Source organism: Eriocheir sinensis, chromosome 57 (genome assembly GCF_024679095.1).
Source record: "Eriocheir sinensis breed Jianghai 21 chromosome 57, ASM2467909v1, whole genome shotgun sequence".
Lineage (NCBI taxonomy): Eukaryota > Metazoa > Arthropoda > Malacostraca > Decapoda > Varunidae > Eriocheir > Eriocheir sinensis.
The window spans coordinates 1758516-1779548 of NC_066565.1; the positions used below are offsets into that span (position 1 = coordinate 1758516).

The 21033-nt window shown below is 41.2% G+C and overlaps 1 protein-coding gene across 1 annotated transcript in view; it reads left to right on the plus strand.

Moving 5' to 3' along the window:
• Positions 1 to 16105: 16105 nt before the first annotated feature.
• Positions 16106 to 21033, plus strand: part of LOC126984332 (basic proline-rich protein-like) — a 106223-nt gene continuing 101295 nt past the window's right edge. Inside the window, exon 1 of the mRNA XM_050837943.1 lies at positions 16106 to 16359. The gene's annotated coding sequence lies outside the window, so the exon portion shown is untranslated. The remainder of the gene's footprint in view (positions 16360 to 21033) is intronic.

Here is a 21033-nt window from a genome sequence, read left to right on the forward strand (position 1 = left end):
CTCTCTCTATCCCTCTCTCCCTCTCCCTCTCTCTCTCTCTGTCCCTCTCCCTCTCTCTCTCCCTCTCTCTCACTCTCCCTCTCTCTCTCTGTCCCTCTCCCTCTCTCTCTCTGTCACTCGCACTCTCTCTCTCTCTCCCTGTCTCTCTCTCTGTCCCTCTCTCTCTCTCTCTCTCGCTCTCTCTCTCTGTCTCTCTCTCTCTCTCTCTGTCCCTCTCTCCTCTCTGTCCCTCTCTCTCTCCCCTCTGTCCCTCTCTCTCTCCCTCTCCTCTCTGTCCTCTCTCTCTCTGTCCTCTCTCTCTCTGTCCTCTCTCTCTCTGTCCTCTTTCTCTCTGTCCCCTCTCTCTCTCTCTGTCCTCTCTCTGTCCTCTCTCTCTCTGTCCCTCTCTCTCTCTCTGTCGCTCTCTCTCTCTCTCTCCCTCTCTCTCTCTCTCTCTCTCTCTGTCCCTCTCTCTCTCTCTCTCTGTCCCTCTCTCTCTCTCTGTCCTCTCCTCTCTCTGTCCCCTCTCTCTCTCTCCTTCCTCTCTCTCTCTGTCCTCTGTCCCCTCTCTCTCTCTGTCCCTCTCTCCTGTCCCTCTCTCTCTCTGTCCCTCTCTCTCTCTGTCCTCTCCGTCCCTCTCCCTCTCTCTCTCTCTGTCCCTCTCTCTCTCCTCTCTCTCTCTCCCTGTCTCTCTCTCTCTCTGTCCCTCTCTCTCTCTGTCCCTCTCTCTCTCTCTCTCTCTCCTCTCTCTCTCTCCTCTCTCTCTCTCCCTCTCTCTCTCTCTCTCTCCTCTCTCTCTCTGTCCCTCTCTCTCTCCTCTCTCCCTCTCTCTCTCTCCTCTCTCTCTCTGCCCTTTCTCTCTCTCTCTCTCTCTCTCTCTCTCTCTCTCTCTCTCTCTCTCTCTCTCTCTCTCTCTCTCTCTCTCTCTCTCTCTCTCTCTCTCTCTCTCTCTCTCTCTCTCTCTCCCTCTCTCTCTCTCTCTCTCTCTCTCTCTCTCCTCTCTCTCTCTCTCTCTCTCTCTGCCCTCTCTCTCTCTCTCTCTCTCTCTCTCTCTCTCTCTCTCTCTCTCTCTCTCTCTCTCTCTCTCTCTCTCTCTCTCTCTCTCTCTCTTTCTGCCTCTCCCATACAAAGGATATAGCTAAATTAGAAGGTGTTCAGCGTCAGGCAGCGAAATGATCCCTTCCTTGCACAACAAATCCTACGAAGAGGCTTTCTACCTTAACATGTTCTCTCTTGGGAAACGTCGCCTCCGGGAAGAAACTTGATCGAATGTTTTAAAATACTTAATGGTTTCACGAATGTAGACAGATCAACATTGTTTATGATCGATGACACTTTGCGAACGAGGAACAATGGCACAAAACTCAAATGTAGACAAGTAAATTCAGACTGCACCAAATTTTTCTTCACCAACGTTGTAGTGCGAGAATGGAATAAGCTCCCACCGTCAGTGGTCCAGTGTAACACGATTGACTATTAAAAACAAGCTCAACCGTCACTTCCTTGAACTTAATATTAACTAGAGTAGAAAAGCAACGTTTTGGAGTCTTCTGATTAATGTAAAATCACTTAGGTTTAAGGACAGACCACCTAGTCTGGACCATGGGGTCTGTGCGGTCTGATTTCCTATGTAAATCTATGTAAATCTCTCTCTTTCTCCCTCTCTCCCTTTCTCTCTCTCCCTCTCCCTTTCTCTCTCCCTCTCCTTTTCTCTCTCATAAAACAGTTATTTCCATGGGCCACCATTTATTATTATTATTATTATTATCATTATTATCATTATTATTATTATTATTATTATTATTATTATTATTATTATTATTATTATCAATATTATTGTTATTTTTATAATTATTTCTATTATTATTTTTTATTATTTTATTATTATTTTTTATTATTTTATTATTATTGTTATTATTATTATTATTGTTTTCAATATTATTATTATTATTATCTTCAATATTATTATTAGTTATTATTTTCAATATTATTATTACTCTTATTATTATTACAGTTATTATTATTATTATTATTATCATTATTATTATCATTATCATTATTATTATTATTATTTCTATTAATATTATTAGCACACACACAAAACCCAAAATAAATGTTACAGGAGATTTGATATTTTTCATTGATAAAAATATTCTTTATGCAAAAAATAACAAAAGTTTGAAGTCACCTTAAAACTACCTTGTGCGATTGTAGTGTTGCATAACTTATTGCACGAGAAGCGAGAAATGAAAAGTTTTAAATTTCAAAAGTAAATACCGTTACCTGTGTTACCGGTATTTTTTTTAGGAAACACCATTAGTACCGCTATCATGACTTATACCGGGAAGAGCAAGGCGGGCCGGTATTATTACAGAAAACCGGTATTAATGATGCATATTTGTTGGCTGTGGGGGGACTGTTGAGCCGGGTATGCAGGGGAGGGAAGTGAATCAAGTGTCATTGTTAGTGTTGGTGTGTTCTGGTGACAAGTGTGTATTTGTTTTCTGAATGAGTCTATTGTACCGCAGTCTAAAATCTGTTGAGGGAGGTTGTTCCAGTGGCGTATGGTGTCGTGTGGCGTGTGGCGTGTGGCGTGTGGTGCGTCAGTGTTAGTGTGATATGTTTGGTATTTATGGATGTGTGTGTGTTACGAGTACGTTAACTGTTTGCCTTGTGTAGTTATGTTTGTGGGTCAATGTCAATGTGAGTGTTTGTGATCTTGTACATAAGGTCTGCGTTCTTAAAGGTATCGGGCTCCAGTTACGATTATTTTCCAAGGCCACAGAGAAGATTTAATCAGGTTTTCTTGTGTTATTTTCCCGCTCAAGAAGCAGCAGTCGTGTCGAACCATCCTTAGGGTCACAAAACAATCCACGAAAATCACATAAACTTGTACGAGAGGCGTTTAAACCCGGTAGCAGCGACGGGCTAAATTTGTGGCTTTACCGTGAACCAGTGACGGGCCAAATTTTTGCCATGATATAAACCACCCCAAATAGATGCGTAAACTGATCACAAATGCGTTGATATATATTATGAAATGGTTTGCGTGAGTGATGATTTTTTCTCATTTTTCTCGCTTAGAGGGAAGGGCCTTTAAGAAACATAATCCACGCAGCTACCGGGTTAAAACAGGCGAACTGAGACGCTAAGTGTAAGTCTGTGTGCTTGTCTGCGTATGTGAAGAGGGTCCATGTTTATCTGTTGTTTGATCCGTGTTGTGATGCCAGGCGTTCGAGTGTAATTGTTTGTAATGAACCTTGCCGCCTTGGTGTTGATTTGTTCTAACCGTGGAGCAGTATTCCAGTGTTGGTCTCACAAGTGTGTCATAAGCTATGTGTTTAATGTCAGGTGTGCAGTTATGTAAATTCCTCCTCAGGAACCCCAGTGTTCTGTTGGCTGTGGCACTGATATGGTCTACGTGGGTGTTGAATTTCAAGTAAGTTGAGAGATGGATACCAAGGTACTTGTGTGTGTGAACTGATTCTAAGTCTGAATTGTGGAGAGTGTAAGTGTGATGGATGGGGTTGTGCGCTCTGCATGGTGAATCTTAATAGTTTGCATTTGTCTGGTCGGAAGTGCATCTGCCAGGTGCGCTCCCACCGCTCGAGGGCGTCCAAATCGTTTTGTAGAAGTCTGCAGTCGTCAGTAGTCTTTACTGCTCTAAACAGAGAACTATCGTCGGCAAATAGTCTAGTGGAAGAGTTAGGCGTTGACAGTGGGTGTTGATGGGGCTAGGTGTGCAAAATGGAGCCGGGTTATGAGAGGTGAGAGGTGTTGAGTGTTTGGGGTTCAAGAGGAGGTGTTGTGTGCCAGGGTTGTCTGTTATGTTGATACAGCGTGGCGAAGAAAGTAGTATAAGTGTTATGAGTGTAACTGGGGTGATAAGGAAGGCACTGTGTATGCTAGTATAAAGTTTTCCTTGTTTTACCTTCCGTGAGCGTGTACGGTGTTGTGTTGCCACCTAGGGCCAGTTCCACAGTTCCCCATGATGGGTTAGTAAGCTCCTAAACCAGTACGAGAGCCTTCGAAATTTCCTTGTATAGTGTCTGGTGTTTATATTTAAGTTCACAAATTTGACGAAACTATACAGGAAAAGTCTTCGTGTATTTAGTGTGGCATCGAAGACCTCACCATTTTGGATTGTATGGGATTCTAGAATTTGGTTCGGCTGTTACGAAGACACTGTGTTGGACTGTGAAACCGGCTGCTAATGTTACTGTGCCGCTTCGTGAGCTGGAAAGTCGTTGCCATTTCAATCAAGAAAAGTAAAAATAACTTAAAATAAAAGATAAAACCAAAATAAAGAATATTAAAAACCTAAAAACAAGTTAAAAAGAATGTGTGTAGATAAAAACAGTGTCGTGTATGTGTATAGATTCACCTTTGTGCTGGGACGGGTGAGGAAGGAGGGAAGGAGAGAGAAAATACGTCCACACTCAGCGAGAGCCAACACCCAACTGCACATCCTCATCCCTTATCCCTAATCACCACAACCAATATCCCTTGTCCCTAATCACCGCAACCAATATCCCTTATCCCTAATCACCACAACCAATATCCCTTATCCCTAATCACCGCAACCAATATCCTTTATCCCTAATCACCACAACCAATATCCTTATCCTAATCACCACATCCCAAATCACCACAACCAATATCCTTATCCCTAATCACCACAACCAATATCCCTTATCCTAATCACCAATAATATCCCTTATCCCTAATCACCACAACCAATATCCCTTATCCCTAATCACCGCAACCAATATCCCTTATCCCTAATCACCACAACCAATATCCCTTATCCCTAATCACCACAACCAATATCCCTTATCCCTAATCACCACAACCAATATCCCTTATCCCTAATCACCACAACCAATAGCCCTTATCCCTTATCCCTAATCACCACAACCAATATCCCTTATCCCTAATCACCACAACCAATATCCCTTATCCCTAATCACCACAACCAATATCCCTTATCCCTAATCACCACAACCAATATCCCTTATCCCTAATCACCACAACCAATATCCCTTATCCCTAATCACCACAACCAATATCCCTTATCCCTAATCACCACAACCAATATCCTTTATCCCTAATCACCACAACCAATATCCCTTGTCCCTAATCACCACAACCAATATCCCTTATCCCTAATCACCACAACCAATATCCCTTATCCCTAATCACCACAACCAATATCCCTTATCCCTAATCACCACAACCAATATCCCTTATCCCTAATCACCACAACCAATACACCGCTCACCACAGCCACCATAATTTATACTTAAGGATTCGGAGGTGGTGATGTTGACCTCGAAGTGCTGCCGGAGGTCACTGAAGTCGCACAGGCCCCGTCCTCTTAACATACGACACGCTGGTAACGTTGGGGTGGAGGCGAGGACACTTGTGACATGCAGCAGAGGGCGGGTATCGAACCGGGTCCAGCAGTTACGTTGGCGGGTACGGGGCTTGTTAAGGACACTTGTAACATGGAGGTGCTAAGGGCGGGTATCGAACGTGAGTCCAGCAGTTACGTTGGCGGGTACGGGGACACTTGTAACGTGTAGCAGAGGGTGGGTATCGAACCGAGACCCGGGAGATACATGGTCGGGGCCGTAACACACAAACACTTGGCCAAGGGTGCGTGGGAATCGGACCCAGGCCAGCAGATACGGGGACAGCGGGTGTTGGCCAAGGGCTCCCGCCGCCAACACACAGCGCAGCGGCAGGACAGGGAGTGGTGCCGCGGTTGGAGGTTTGCGTCAGAGTGTAGGGCCGCGGCGAGGTAGGAACGATGTGAAGAGAGGAAGGCCGCGCTTGTCCCGGGAAGTCTTTGTGTGTGTGTGTGATAGTTGTCCCGGGTAGTTGGGTTGTTGGCCTGTTGGTGGGGGGCGGAGCAGACCTGTTTAAGGGTTGTGTGTGTGTGTGTGTGTGTGTGTGTGTGTGTGTGTGTGTGTGTTAATAGCCACTTTGAATGTTGTGTAAGACCAGGGTGTGGGGTCATGAGACATCCGGGAATCGTGAGACATCCCATCCTGAAGGCATACCTGAATTTCGACAAGGTACCGTGTCTTTTGTGGACTGCTTGTCGGGATCTGTCCCACCCAAGTTTATTTATGTTATCAGGAAAGCAAATGATGACGTGTGTGTGTGTGTGTGTGTGTGTGTGTGTGTGTGTGTGTGTGTGTGTAACGAGGATTTCACAATCACTCTTCTTCTTCTTCTTGTAGCCTAATAAGCCTTGTATCGCTATTTAAGTCCTCATTAGTACTTTTTTACACTTAGATGCTTCACTTATAAGCCACTCCATGATGGTAAATTTTGGGTTCCGCGATGGTAAAATAAAGATATGGGATGTCTCACGATACCGGATGACAGATGACACCACACCTCTCACAATATTGTACGGGCTAGTTAAACGTGTGTGTGTGTGTGTGTGTGTGTGTGTGTGTGTGTGTGTAATTTATCATGTCCTAATCACGAGTCCGTTCCGAACAAGCTCATTCTAATTATAAATGTGTGTGTGTGTGTGTGTGTGTGTGTGTGTGTGTTTATAATTCACCTAGTTGTATTTACTCGTCTCCGTATCGGTATTTGTCCATTCCTTGTCTCTCAAGCAGCATCTTTATTCCTTCTCTCAAATTTCTATTGTGTCCTGGTGTGTTGCTGGTGTTTCTTCCTTCTCGTGGTAGTAACTCCTCATTGTCTACTTCTTTCATTTTATTCCATGATTTATAAATTTGTATTAGGTCTCCCCTTTCTCTTCTTTGTTCCAGTGTTGGCAGGAGGACCATTTCCTTTAACCTGATTTGAACTGAATTGAAATATTTATTGTTGTAAAATCTCACGTAATTGACTGTTCTTTCTCCTCTTTGTTCCAGTGTTGGCAGGAGGACCATTTCCTTTAACCTGATTTGAACTGAATTGAAATATTTATTGTTGTAAAATCTCACGTAATTGACTGTTCTTTCTCCTCTTTGTTCCAGTGTTGGCAGGAGGACCATTTCCTTTAACCTGATTTGAACTGAATTGAAATATTTATTGTTGTAAAATCTCACGTAATTGACTGTTCTTTCTCCTCTTTGTTCCAGTGTTGGCAGGAGGACCATTTCCTTTAACCTGATTTGAACTGAATTGAAATATTTATTGTTGTAAAATCTCACGTAATTGAGTGTTCTTTCGGCCGCCTCTTCGGATTCTTTACAGGAGCAGCGAGTAGCGGGCTTTTTTATTGTTTTCTTTTTTTGTGCCCTTGTGCTGCCTCCTTTGCTGTAAAAAGAAATAAAAAAATACAACAAAGGTCAGACAAGCCCCTGACTAGGCTAGTTACAAAAAAAAAAAAATATCCATTGTACAAACATACGAACACAAGTTGAGGTTAGTTAACAGAAAAAGGAATTGGAATGTAAACACTGACACTATTTCTTCATATGACAAAACTTCTGGAACCATTTTCATTGTCAGCCTTTGTATTCTTTCTAGTTTTTTTTTTTTTTTTATTACGGGTTTTTTCTTATGGGGAGACCACACAGTTTCCGCATATTCCAGTTTTGTTCTAATCATTGTGGTTATTATCTTTTTCATCATATCCTTATCCATGTAATGCTACTCCTATATTTCTTACTATTCTACACGTATCACCGAATATCCTATTAACACGACTCAAGGGTGTGTGTGTGTGTGTGTGTGTGTGTGTGTGTGGGTGTGTGTGAGCGGCGGGTATGTGAAATAATTTTACGAGGTAGTTAAGGTGTGTGTGTGTGTGTGTGTGTGTGGGTGGGTGTGAGCGGCGGGTATGTGAAATAATTTTACGAGGTAGTTAAGGTGTGTGTGTGTGTGTGTGTGTGTGTGGGTGGGTGTGGGCGGCGGGGATATGCAATCATCATACGAGGTAGTTAAGGTGTGTGTGTGTGTGTGTGTGTGTGTGTGTGTGTGTGTAATTACCCCTTGGACGGATGATAAATAAGTCGCTGGCTGAGGGTCGTTTAATATATGTGATATGTAAAGACGTCTATTCCATAATATTGTCTGCTAACCATAAACTGAATAGGATTTTATAGACCTTAGAAGTGGGTGCTTGGAGAGAGAGAGAGAGAGAGAGAGAGAGAGAGAGAGAGAGAGAGAGAGAGAGAGAGAGAGAGAGAGAGAGAGAGAGATTTACATAGTTACATAGAAAATCAGACCACACAAACCCCACGATCAGAGAGAGAGAGAGAGAGAGAGAGAGAGAGAGAGAGAGAGAGAGAGAGAGAGAGAGATTTACATAGTTACATAGAAATTCAGACTGTAATGTGTATATTATAACATACATGTGAATGTGTGAAGCTATTAATTGACCCTTTTTAAGACAGAAATAACCCTTGAAAACCACCTCTAAGGCCTTCGTATATATTTTTTCTCCCAGGACGAACAACGAGCTATTAATTGACCCTCATTAAGACAGAAATAACCCTTGAAAACCACCTCTAAGGCCTTCGTATATATTTTTTCTCCCAGGACGAACAACGAGCTATTAATTGACCCTCATTAAGACATAAATAACCCTTGAAAACCACCTCTAAGGCCTTCGTATATAATATTTCTCCCAGGACGAACAACGAGCTATTAATTGATCCTCATTAAGACATAAATCATATAAAATAGATGATGCATAAACTGATCACAAATGCTGTATTATGAAATGGTTTGTGTGAGTGATGATTTTTACTCGTTTTTCTTGCTTAGGGGGACCATTAAGAAACATGATCCCCGCTGCTACCGGGTTAAAACTAGAAAATAAAGGTTATTAGTCCATCAACTATAAAAAAAAATCTTTCTCACCTTGAATTTTTTTTTGGGGGGTTGGGTATTGATGAGAAAATAATGTTTGCTTTTAACTCAAATATGCAGTTTTTCATTTATGTAACTTAACCTTACTGAAATACTGACTCATATACGTTGCTGGCACAAGTTGAGAGCATAACGAGATAGGAGGCAATAATAAATACATTAGTAAATATCAAAATGTGTTAAATAGTGTACTGGGAATAAAATACAGGAAGAAATCATCAGGCAAATTGGTATATGGGTGTTTGTTAAGCACATGGTGGGGTTCTTCAAAGACAATGGCACTGCCCACTATCAAAACACATTCCACTCTACCTAGAAAATTTCCACGACCACTGCTCGCTCTCAACAAACAGCTGGAAGTCAAGCTCTTTCGCGAGTCATCAGTTTTGAGAGACAGGGAAGACAAAGTGACCATTAACCAGCGAAAAGAAAGGCAACAGGTGACAAATACAGGTTAACGAGCACACAATTAACTCACTAGAAGGCATGATTATTAAGAAGCAAAACGGTAACTAAATAGAGGAAATCCTTAACGAGGGAACAGAAAAGGAAAACAAACAAAACAAACAACCAGGTAAAATACAGGTCCCAAAATACAGGTTAACGAGCACACAGGTAACTCACTAGAGGACATTATTAGCAAGCAGGATGGTTCACAGAGGAGGGGACTCGGCCTCGGCTTACTATCATATATTACATGGAGGGACTAGCAACAAGGCATATGTGTCCCCAATGACCCAAAGTGATGTCAATATTAACGGGAAATTATCATCATCATCATCAGTAGTCATAGATTTACATAGATCTTCAGACCGTGCAAACCCTATGGAAGGAGGACTGGGAGGGAAGGAGGCAAGGGATTTGAAGGAGGAATAAATGATGAATGAATGAACAGAAATTAAATAAAGTAGTAGAGTATAATGAGATGAGTAGTGGAAGAGTGAGATGAGTAGTGGAAGAGTGAGATGAGTGGTGGAAGAATGAGATGAGTAGTGGAAGAGTGAGATGAGTAGTGGAAGAGTGAGATGAGTAGTGGAAGAGTGAGATGAGTAGTGGAAGAGTGAGATGAGTAGTGGAAGAATGAGATGAGTGGTGGAAGAATGAGATGAGTAGTGGAAGAATGAGATGAGTGGTGGAAGAATGAGATGAGTAGTGGAAGAGTGAGATGAGTAGTGGAAGAATGAGATGAGTGGTGGAAGAATGAGATGAGTGGTGGAAGAATGAGATGAGTGGTGGAAGAATGAGATGAGTGGTGGAAGAATGAGATGAGTAGTGGAAGAGTGAGATGAGTTGTGGAAGAATGAGATGAGTGGTGGAAGAATGAGATGAGTTGTGGAAGAATGAGATGAGTAGTGGAAGAGTGAGATGAGTAGTGGAAGAATGAGATGAGTGGTGGAAGAATGAGATGAGTGGAAGAATGAGATGAGTAGTGGAAGAATGAGATGAGTGGTGGAAGAATGAGATGAGTGGTGGAAGAATGAGATGAGTGGTGGAAGAATGAGATGAGTGGTGGAAGAATGAGATGAGTAGTGGAAGAATGAGATGAGTGGTGGAAGAATGAGATGAGTGGTGGAAGAATGAGATGAGTGGTGGAAGAATGAGATGAGTGGTGGAAGAATGAGATGAGTAGTGGAAGAATGAGATGAGTAGTGGAAGAATGAGATGAGTGGTGGAAGAATGAGATGAGTGGGAAGAATGAGATGAGTAGGAAGAAGAATGAGATGAGTGGAAGAGTGAGATGAGTGGTGGAAGAATGAGATGAGTGGTGGAAGAATGAGATGAGTAGTGGAAGAATGAGATGAGTGGTGGAAGAATGAGATGAGTGGTGGAAGAATGAGATGAGTGGTGGAAGAATGAGATGAGTGGTGGAAGAATGAGATGAGTAGTGGAAGAATGAGATGAGTGGTGGAAGAATGAGATGAGTGGTGGAAGAATGAGATGAGTAGTGGAAGAATGAGATGAGTAGTGGAAGAATGAGATGAGTAGTGGAAGAGTGAGATGAGTGGTGGAAGAATGAGATGAGTGGTGGAAGAATGAGATGAGTAGTGGAAGAATGAGATGAGTGGTGGAAGAATGAGATGAGTGGTGGAAGAATGAGATGAGTGGTGGAAGAATGAGATGAGTAGTGGAAGAATGAGATGAGTGGTGGAAGAATAAGATGAAAAGTGGAGCAGAGATGAGGAGGAGACTATGAGTAGTGGAGTAGAGATGAGGAGGAGACTAATGAAAGCTTTACCCAGACATGACATGACAGCGACATAATCCAAACCTTTGGATCAGTACACTGAGCAGACGTGAGAACATGGTCATAATTATCACTTGCATCAGTGGTACTCTTGGGTGAAGCACACCCCTGTAAGGCATTGATTCTTTTGCCGCAGCAATGGTTCATAAATACATGTTCCTGCTGTTTTAGTGTTGGGTGACATTCTCTTGCCCCTCACCTCACAGAGGAGTAAGTAATTCACTGTAGCTGTGAGACTCAACCAGGCTCCAGGCCCAGGTGCAGCTGCCACAGCTGTGGAAAGTCAGCCATCAGTACTTCCCTTCCTCTTCTTGCTGTGGCTCCTCTCCTTTTATCACTTCACAGGCAAGCCTTCTTTATTCCTTGTCTTACAAGATCACTTTTACCTCTCCTTCACTTCCCTTTCCCTATCAGGCTCAGCTGCTGCCAACACCCTGGTCACTATAACTACTGAAGGTAGACACACTTCTGAAGCGGGTCTTCATGTGGCCGGCAATGTCACTCCTTGTCTTAAAGACCTTTCCACAAACATCACACTTGAACTCTCTAAGGCCATAGTGCCTGAAGACGTGCTGATTGAGTGCCGCCTGCAAACTGAACCTCTTCCCGCACTCTTCACACTCATGACTTTTTACGCCAGTGTGTGTAAGGGTGTGTGCATCAAGGTGACCCTTCTCAATGTCATTGAGAGAGAGAGAGAGAGAGAGAGAGAGAGAGAGAGAGAGTTTTGTTCTCGTCTTCTCCCTTGTTTTCTTATCTATTTTCTCTTTTTTGTATATTTTCCGTCGATCGGTACAGAAGAAGATGAATGATTGATTGATTGATAGTTTATTGTTGCAAGTAAACAACAAAGGAGAAGGGAGGACCGTGCCAATTAAGATGACCAAGAAGAAGAAATATAAGATGAAGATGGTGAGGAAGAATGAACCAAAGAACTAGAAGATGCAGAAGAAGAAGGAGAAAAGAAGAACAATATGGAGGAGAAGGAAGAAATGAAACACAGAGAGAGAGAGAGAGAGAGAGAGAGAGAGAGAGAGAAACACAAACACAACCACGTGGTCCCAAAACTAGTGTTGCCAAATGAAGGTCCTTGAAATATAAAGACACTTATGTAACCTCTCTCTCTCTCTCTCTCTCTCTCGATTTTCCTTTCCGTATTTCATTCCTCCTCCTTTTCTTTCTTATTATCTTTATTTTCATTCTCTTCCTTTTCGTTTCCTTATTTCCTTCCTTCCCTTTTCTCTCCTTATTCAACCTTGTCTTCCTTCTGTCTGTATCGCCTCTCTCTCTCTCTCTCTGGCGCCATTCTTCTGTTAGCTTCAAATGTTGTTTTTCCCATAATTTCCACAAAGAATGTCAAGGTTGCAATATTTTGAAGTGCCCTTCTTCTTCTTCTTCTTCTTCTTCGATGGGTCGTATCATAAGACATTTCGGCGCCCAAGAACACATATTTGACGAGGCTTTCGTAAGAGTTGTGGGCATTTCCAGGAGTAGTTTTATGACCCTGGTGTTAGTTTGACCCTTCCTCTGTACCATGAACCTGAAGAAACTCTCATTAGAACCCGACTCATCCCTTCTTTGACCTTTAGAAATAGCTGATATGAGGAGCGAAAGTGTTTTGTTCTTTATTTTTATCTTCACATCAGTATTAGAAGAGGAAGAGAAAGGAAAAAGAAAGAGGAAGAAAGAGAAGAAAGAAAGGAAAACACAATGAAGAGAGAGAGAGAGAGAGAGAGAGAGAGAGAGAGAGAGAGAGAGAGTATATTTTTCTCTTCCCTCTTACAAATGAGTCAACCTCCTCCTCCTCCTCCTCCTCCTCCTCGTAGCAAACACGCAGTAAACTCGTATATGAGAGAGAGAGAGAGAGAGAGAGAGAGAGAGAGAGAGAGAGAGAGAGTATATTTTTCTCTTCCCTCTTACAAATGAGTCTACCTCCTCCTCCTCCTCCTCCTCGTAGCAAACACGCAGTAAACTCGTATATGAGAGAGAGAGAGAGAGAGAGAGAGAGAGAGAGAGAGATAACGGGAGGGGGAGGGATGGGAGGATTAAGGGGTAAAGGGGAGGATGATGTAACTGGAAAGGGGAAGAGGAGAAGGAGGAGGAGGAGGAGGAGTATTTAAGTGAGAAGTTAAGGCAAGGAAGATTAGAATAGGTGTTAAATGCGTAGTAGTAGTAGTAGTAGTAGTAGTAGTAGTAGTAGTAGTAGTAGTAGTAGTAGTAGTAGTAGTAGTAGTAGTAGTAGTAGTAGTAGTAGTAGTAGTAGTAGTAGTAGTAGTAGTAGTAGTAGTAGTAGTAGTAGTTGCTTCTGTACCAAGGAATCACTTTATTTTTCTTTTCCTTCTCTCTTTTTTTCTTTCTCTCCTTCTCTTCTTCTCTATCTCCTCTTTCTCTTCTAACTCCCTCCCATTCTTCGTCTATCTATCTATCTATCTATCTATCTACCTATCTATCTATTTATCTATCTATCTATCTATCTATCTATATCTATCTATCTATCTATCTATCATTATCAAGTCATACATTTTTATTCATCCCAAAAGAAAGAAAATTCCATAAACGAAAGAATGAAAAGGAGAATAAAAACATGAAGAAAGAAATGAAAGAAAGAAAAAAATGAAGGAAGAAATAAGAACAGAAGAAGAAAATAAAAAAAAGTCGGAAGAGAAAGAAAGAAAGAAAGAGAAAGAAAGAAAGGAAGGAAATAAGGAAAGGAAAGAAATCCAATGACTTTTACATAATTAAACATACACACACACACACACACACACACACACACACACACACACACACATGTACACACACACATACGCACACACGTTACACAATATTCTACTGCGAGCTTTTTTTTTTTTTTTTTGCAAGGTCGTCTGACTCTCTCTCTCTCTCTCTCTCTCTCTCTCTCTCTCTCTCTCTCTCTCTCTTTGAATGTAATCTTCAATATTTTCTTCCTTTACACTTCCTCTTCCTCCTCCTCCTCCTCCTCCTCCTTGCCCCATTCTCCTCCTCCTTGTCCCATTCTTCCTCCTCCTCCACATCCTCCTCCTCCTCCTCCTCCTCCTCCTCCTCTTCCTTCTTTGGACACTGAAGGTCGCTTGGAGTACCCATATTCTTCCCTCCTCCTCCTCCTCCTCCTCCTCCTCCTCTCTCCCGCCTTCCCTCTCCCTCTTATTAAACATCGATAAGTTTATTTTCTCTCTCTCTCTCTCTCTCTCTCTCTCTCTCTCTGTATGTGGGTGTGAGAGAGAGAGAGAGAGAGAGAGAGAGAGAGAGAGAGAGAATTATTATAACACCTTTCATTTAATTAGAGAGAGAAACGATAATGAAGATGACGATGAGTAGGGGATAATGAAGGAGGAGGAGGAAGAGGAGGAGGAGGAGGAGGAGGAGGAGGAGGATAAATGCATTGTCTGAGAGCCAAGTTAGTCTGTTAGTTCGTCAGTTTGTTTGTCTACGTTTCAGAGTAAAGAAGTAAACCAGGACCTACTTCTCTCTCTCTAATGACCAAAATTGATGGAAAAGAGGAATTATAATGAAAATAAAATAAAATGTATATGGGAACAGTAATGAATGGGGAATAAGCAAATTGATAAGAAGGAAGGGAGGAAGGAAGGAAGGAAGGATAGAAGGAAGGAAGGAAGGAAGAAAGGAAGGATTTGAGGAATATAATGAAGGAGAAGAAAAAGAGGAAGATAGAAATTAAGAAATAAATACGAAAGAAAGGAAGGAAGGAAGGAAGGAAGGAAGGAAGAAAGTAAGAAAGGAAGGATTTAAGGAATATAAGGAAGGAGAAGAAAAAGAGGAAGATAGAAATTAGGAAATGAATACGACAGAAAAGGAGGAAGGAAGGAAGGAAGGATAGAAGGAAGGAAGGATAGAAGGAAGGAATTAAGGAAGAAAGGAAGGATTTGAGGAATATAATGAAGGAGAAGAAAAAGAGGAAGATAGAAATTAAGAAATAAATACGAAAGGAAGGAAGGAAGGAAGGAAAAAAGGAAGGAGAGAAGGAAAGGAAGAAGGAAAAAGGAAGGAAGGAACAAGGAAGCAGAAGAAAGAAAAGGTAGAAATTAAGGAACACGAGATAAAGAAAAGGAAAAGAAAGAAAAGGGAAGGAAGGAAAGGATACGAAAGGAGAGAAGGAAGAAATTCAAAGAAGAAAACAGAGGAAGGAAATAAAGGAAGGAAGGAAAAATAAAAAAAAAGAATGAAGGAAAACAGCAAAACAATAAACAAACAAACAAACAAACAATAATAAAAAAATAAATGTCTGCGTTCGAAGTTAAAGAAAAAGAGAGACTAAGAGAAAATAAAATAAAGGGAAGGCTTAAAAATACACAATAAATGAAGGAATAACGAAAGAGAGAAGAAGAAAGAGAAGTAGAAGGCTGAAAATATGCAATAAATGGAGGAATAAGGAAAAGAAGAATAAAGGAGAGTAAAAAAATATTCAGTAAACGAAAGAATGAAGAAGAAAAATAAGAGAAAATAGAAAGAATATAAAAAACACTAAATAATCAACTAAGAATGAGGGAACAAGGAAGGAAAGGAGAATAAAGAGGAATAGAAGAAAGGAAAAACGAAAAAAATAATCTATATACGAAAGAATGAAGAAGAAAAAGAAGAAAGAAAGAATAGAAAAAACACTTAATAATTAACTAAGAATGGAGGAATAAGGAAGAAAAAATAAAGAGAAAAAGAAGAAAGGAATAAAAACAACAAAAAATCTATAAACGAAGAACTGAAGAAAAAGAAGAAAGAAAAAAGAAAGAATATAAAAAAACAATAAATAATTAACTAAGAATGAAGGAATAAGGAAGAAAAGAAGAATAGAGAGAAAAAGAAGAAAGGAAAACGAAAAAAAATATATAAACGAAAAAATGGATCAGAAAAAGAAGAAAGAAAATAGAGAGAATAGAAAAAAAAACACTAAATAATTAACTAAGAATAAGGAACAATGAAGAAAAGGAGCATAGAGAGAGAAAGAACTATCGAAAACATCCCATAAATACAAAGGAACGCTCGCACGGCGCCAGTCACCTATAAGCCACCGCGGGGGACTGTCACGCGGCACTCCTCTCTTGGCGCTCACTCGGGGCCTCTGGCAGTGTTTGCGCGCGAAAAAATTACCTTCACATTTTTCCGTTTTTTACCGTTTCTGTTTATGCGTGCGTGTGTCCGTGTGGTGCGCTGTGCAGGTGAATAGTGCGCGGAGCTGTGTGCGGAAGGGGAAGACGGAGGACTAAGAGGAAGAGGGAGAAATAAGAGGATAAAGAGGAGACGGAGAGCACGAGGTAAGGGGATTTAAGTGTTACGCAGTTGCAGATACTACGGGCCCTCACGCCCACTCCACGCCCGCGCCACCCATTCCAGTACATGCCTGCTTGTTTGTTCTTCCTTTTAATTGTTATGGGAAGGGATGGGATGGGATGGGAAGGGAAGGGATGGAGTGGGAAGGGAAGGGAATGGATGGGGAAGTAAAGGAAGGGATGGGATGGGATGGGAAGGGAATGGTTGGGGAAGTAAAGGAAGGGATGGGATGGGATGGGAAGGGAAGGGATAGGAAAGTAAAGGAAGGGATGGGATGGGAAGGGAATGGATGGGGAAATAAAGGAAGGGAAGGGAAGGCAATGGAAGGGAAGCGATGACCTGGGATAGGATGGGAAGGGAAGGGAATGGATGGAATAGAGGGAAAAGGGAAGGGATGTGATGGGAAAGGAAGGAAAACGAATGTGAGGTAAGGAAAGGGAAAGGAAGGGAAGGGAAGGGAAAGGAAGGGATGGGATGGAAAAGAAAAAAATACGAAGATAGGAAAAGGAAAAGGAAAGGAAAGGAAGGAAAGCAAGTCTGAAAACATAACAGGAAACATCTTAAAAAAAGCAAAAAGGGAAGACAACCAGGAAAAGATTGAAATAGAGGAAAGAGACGAAAGGGAACAAGAGAGGAGAGGAAAACAGACATCAAAGAATGGAATAGTTGATTAGTTATGACATAGAGGACGCAATAGAATAGGAAGAAAGAGTTGACGAGACAGGAAAGGACACGGAAAGATAGAAAATAGAGAGAGGAACAGATAGAAAATAGAGAGAGGAACAGAAGAGAGGAGAGGAAAACAGACATCAAAGAATGGAATAGTTGATTGGTTACATGGAAAATACAAAATGAATAAAAGAACATAAACATTTCTCACCAGTTCATTCTTAATTGATAGAATAATGTAGTTGTTGTAAAATAATTTTTCCGAAATATTTGTTTTTCTTCAATTTTCTCTACCGGAGAAAATGTAACTGAGCTACTCTGTCAGATGAAAAAGTGCCACCATTTTGCATCTAAGCTTTTCTGACCCAGAATTTTTTTCAGGGGGGAGGGGACACCTCCCAGACCTCCCCCCCAGGACAGCAATCTCAGGAGTCAGGACAACATTGCCCCCCCCTGCATTTTTTTCTGCGGACGCCCATGATTGGTTATGACATAGAGGACGCAATAGAATAGGAAGAGAGAGTTGACGAGACAGGAAAGGACACGGAAAGATAGAAATGGCGGGAAATTTAAAACATAAATCAAAACAAACAACATTAATTATCCTGCTTGACGGAGAGGAATAGGGAGGAAGGGTGAGGGAAGGGAAGGGATGGAACAGAGTGAAAAGGGAAGGAAAGGGAAAGGAAGGGAAGGAAAGGGAAAGGAAGGGAAGGGAAGGGATGGGAAGGGAAGGAAAGGGAAAGGAAGGGAAGGGATGGGATGGGAAGGGAAGGAAAGGGAAAGGAAGGGAAGGGATGGGATGGGAAGGGAAGGAAAGGGAAAGGAATGGAAGGGAAGGGATGGGATGGGAAGGGAAGGAAAGGGAAAGGAAATGAAGGGAAGGGATGGAAAGGGAAGGAAAGGGAAAGGAATGGAAGGGATGGGATGGAAAGGGAAGGGAAGGGAAAGGAATGGAAGGGAAGGGATGAGAAGGGAAGGAAAGGAAAGGAAGGGTATAGTGATGATGAAGAAGAGGGAGAGAAGAGAGTAAAGGAATGAAGGAGAAAGAAAAAAGACGGCAGAGGAGGGGAAGAGAAGGAGAGGAGGAGGGAGATGAGAGAAGAGGGAATAGAGAAAAAGGGAGAAGGAAGGAAAACGATTACGAAGGAGGGAAGTAGGAGAGAAAGAGGATGCAGGAAGGGGTTAAGGGATTAAGGGAGGAAGGAAAAGATGGAAAAGGGGAGGAAGAGAAAGGGGAGTAGCAGAAGTAGTAATAGTAGTAGTAGTAGTAGTAGTAGTTGCCCTTGAGCTATCTGTTATGAGTGCAACAAAACAATAACAATAATAATGATAATAATAATGATGTATATGAGTAGTAATTAAGGTTATTATTATTATTATTATTATTATTATTATTATTATTATTATTATTATTATTATTATATTTCCAAACCTTTTCTTCCTCATTAACACTACTACTACTACTACTACTACCACTACTACTACTACCACTACTACTACCACTACTACTACTACTACTACTACTACTATCGATAGGAGTGACAGGTAACATTAATATTAGTCAAGAAACACCTTTTTTGGGGGGCATCTTAGCAACCTGTTTAATATTCTCTCTCTCTCTCTCTCTCTCTCTCTCTCTCTCTCTCTGACTGGCAGCTCTTTGAATCACTCCCTCGCTCACTGTCCTTTGTTCTCGATCTTCTAGTTCTCTCTCTCTCTCTCTCTCTCTCTCTCTCTCTCTCTCTCTCAGCAGTGGACACTCAAACAAAACTCAATTTTTAACCAGTTTCCTCTTGTACCACTGATAACACACACACACACACACACACACACACACACACACACCCAGGTCATTGCTCTGTCCCTAACCTGTGGAATACGACCTTGTACTAGTTCCTTAAGGGGGGGGAATCAGAAAATCGTTACGAGAGAGAGAGAGAGAGAGAGAGAGAGAGAGAGAGAGACAGAGAGAGAGAGAGAGAGAGGCGTATTTTAAGAGTATGGGAAGATAAGGAGAGAAACTCTGTGTATGTCGATAAAAGAGAGAGAGAGAGAGAGAGAGAGAGAGAGAGAGAGAGGGGGGATGGTGGAGGGGTGCGTAAAGTTAGAGAATGGGAAGAAAAGGACAGAAAATCTGTGTATGTCAATAAAAGAGAGAGAGAGAGAGAGAGAGAGAGAGAGAGAGAGAGAGTGGGGGGGAGGGGGGCGTATTTTAAGAGTATGGGAAGATAGGAGAGAAAATCTGTGTATGTCAATATAAGAGAGAGAGAGAGAGAGAGAGAGAGAGAGAGAGAGAGAGAGAGAGAGAGAGAAGGAAATGTATCAATATGTAGAACAGGGAGACACTTCGAGGAACAAACGCATGAGAGAGAGAGAGAGAGAGAGAGAGAGAGAGAGAGAGAGAGAGAGAGAGAGAGAGAGAGAGAGAGAGATTACCTATGACAGAGTTCTTTGACTCATTATCTCAAACACTCACTCACACACACACACACACACACACACACACTTGGCCTAATTTTATTTATAAGAATCAGTTGGAGATTGATTATTAATTTACTTCTTCTTCTTCTTCTTCTTCTTAGTAGTAGTAATAGTAGTAGTAGTAGTAGTAGTAGTAGTAGTGTGTATGTGTGTGTACCTTACTCGCCCTTGGGAAAGCTCAGAAATATCTTCCTTGTTGCTCGCTCTCTCTCTCTCTCTGTGGTGTCTACACTTCTAACTTCTGAGCTATTTTGCACTCAACCGCATGTCTCTCTCTCTCTCTCTCTCTCTCTCTCTCTCTCTCTCTCTCTGTGTGTGTGTGTGTGTGTGTGTGTTTGTTTATACTGAACCATGTGAAGTCCTTGGGTAGAGAAAATTAGGACAGTGGTAGTAGTAGTAGTAGTAGTAGTAGTAGTAGTAGTAGTAGTAGTAGTAGTAGTAGTAGTAGTAATAGTAGTAGTTAATTTTGTCATCTGTTTCTTTTTTTTTCTTAATCATCTTTCTTTTCTTCTTCATCGACTTAAGTTTATTTTGCTTTTTCTTCCTTATCATCATTTTCTTTTTTCCTTCTTCCTTTTTTTCTTCTTTTTTTTTCTTCTTCTTCTTTATCTTCTTCATTAGTAACTCCATTACCTTGTTCTTGTTCTCTTTCTTCTTCTTCTTCTTCTTCTTCTTCTTCTTCTTCTTCGTCTTCTTCATTTTCTTCTTCTTCTCCTTCTTCTTCTCCTTCTTCATTTTCTTCTTCTTCTCCTTCTTCTTCTTCTTCTTCTTATTTTTCTTCTTCTTCTTCTTTTCTCATTCTTCTTCTTCTTCATTTTCTTCTTCTTCTCATTCTTCTTCTTCTTTTTCTTCTTCTTCATCATCATCATCATACTCTTCATCTTTTTCTTCTATCTTGTAACATAATTATAACTGTGTGTGTGTGTGTGTGTGTGTGTGTGTGTGTGTGTGTGTGTGTGTGTGTCGTGTTTACTTCTAATTAAAATCTTCCCTCAATATTGAATTTTTCCTTTTTTTTTTTACTTTTCATCAATATACATTTTTAAACCCTATTCAGAGAGTGTGGATATACCTGTCTACCTGTCTATCAGTCTGTCTATCTATCTGTCTATCTATCTATCTATTTGCCTATCAATTTATCGATATCTATCTTTTCTTTCTATGTCTGTATGTATCTATCTTATAAATGTACCTCTATTAATCTATCTATCACTATCTACTTATCTATCTATCTATCTATTTTATTGTCCTAACTCATTTCAAAACCAATATACGATTAAACCAATTATATATTTTTTTCCTACTCGTCTTTAGTTTATTCAGCATCGCTATTTTTGAGTGTGTTAATATCCCGTGTTATTAGTGATTATAGAGGCAATTTTGTACTTAGTGGTGGTGGTGGTGTGTGTGTGTGTGTGTGTGTGTGTGTGTGTGTGTGTGTGAGTGTGTGTGTGTGTGAGTGTGTGTGTGTGTATGTTGGCATCGGTTGTGTGGATATAGACCTC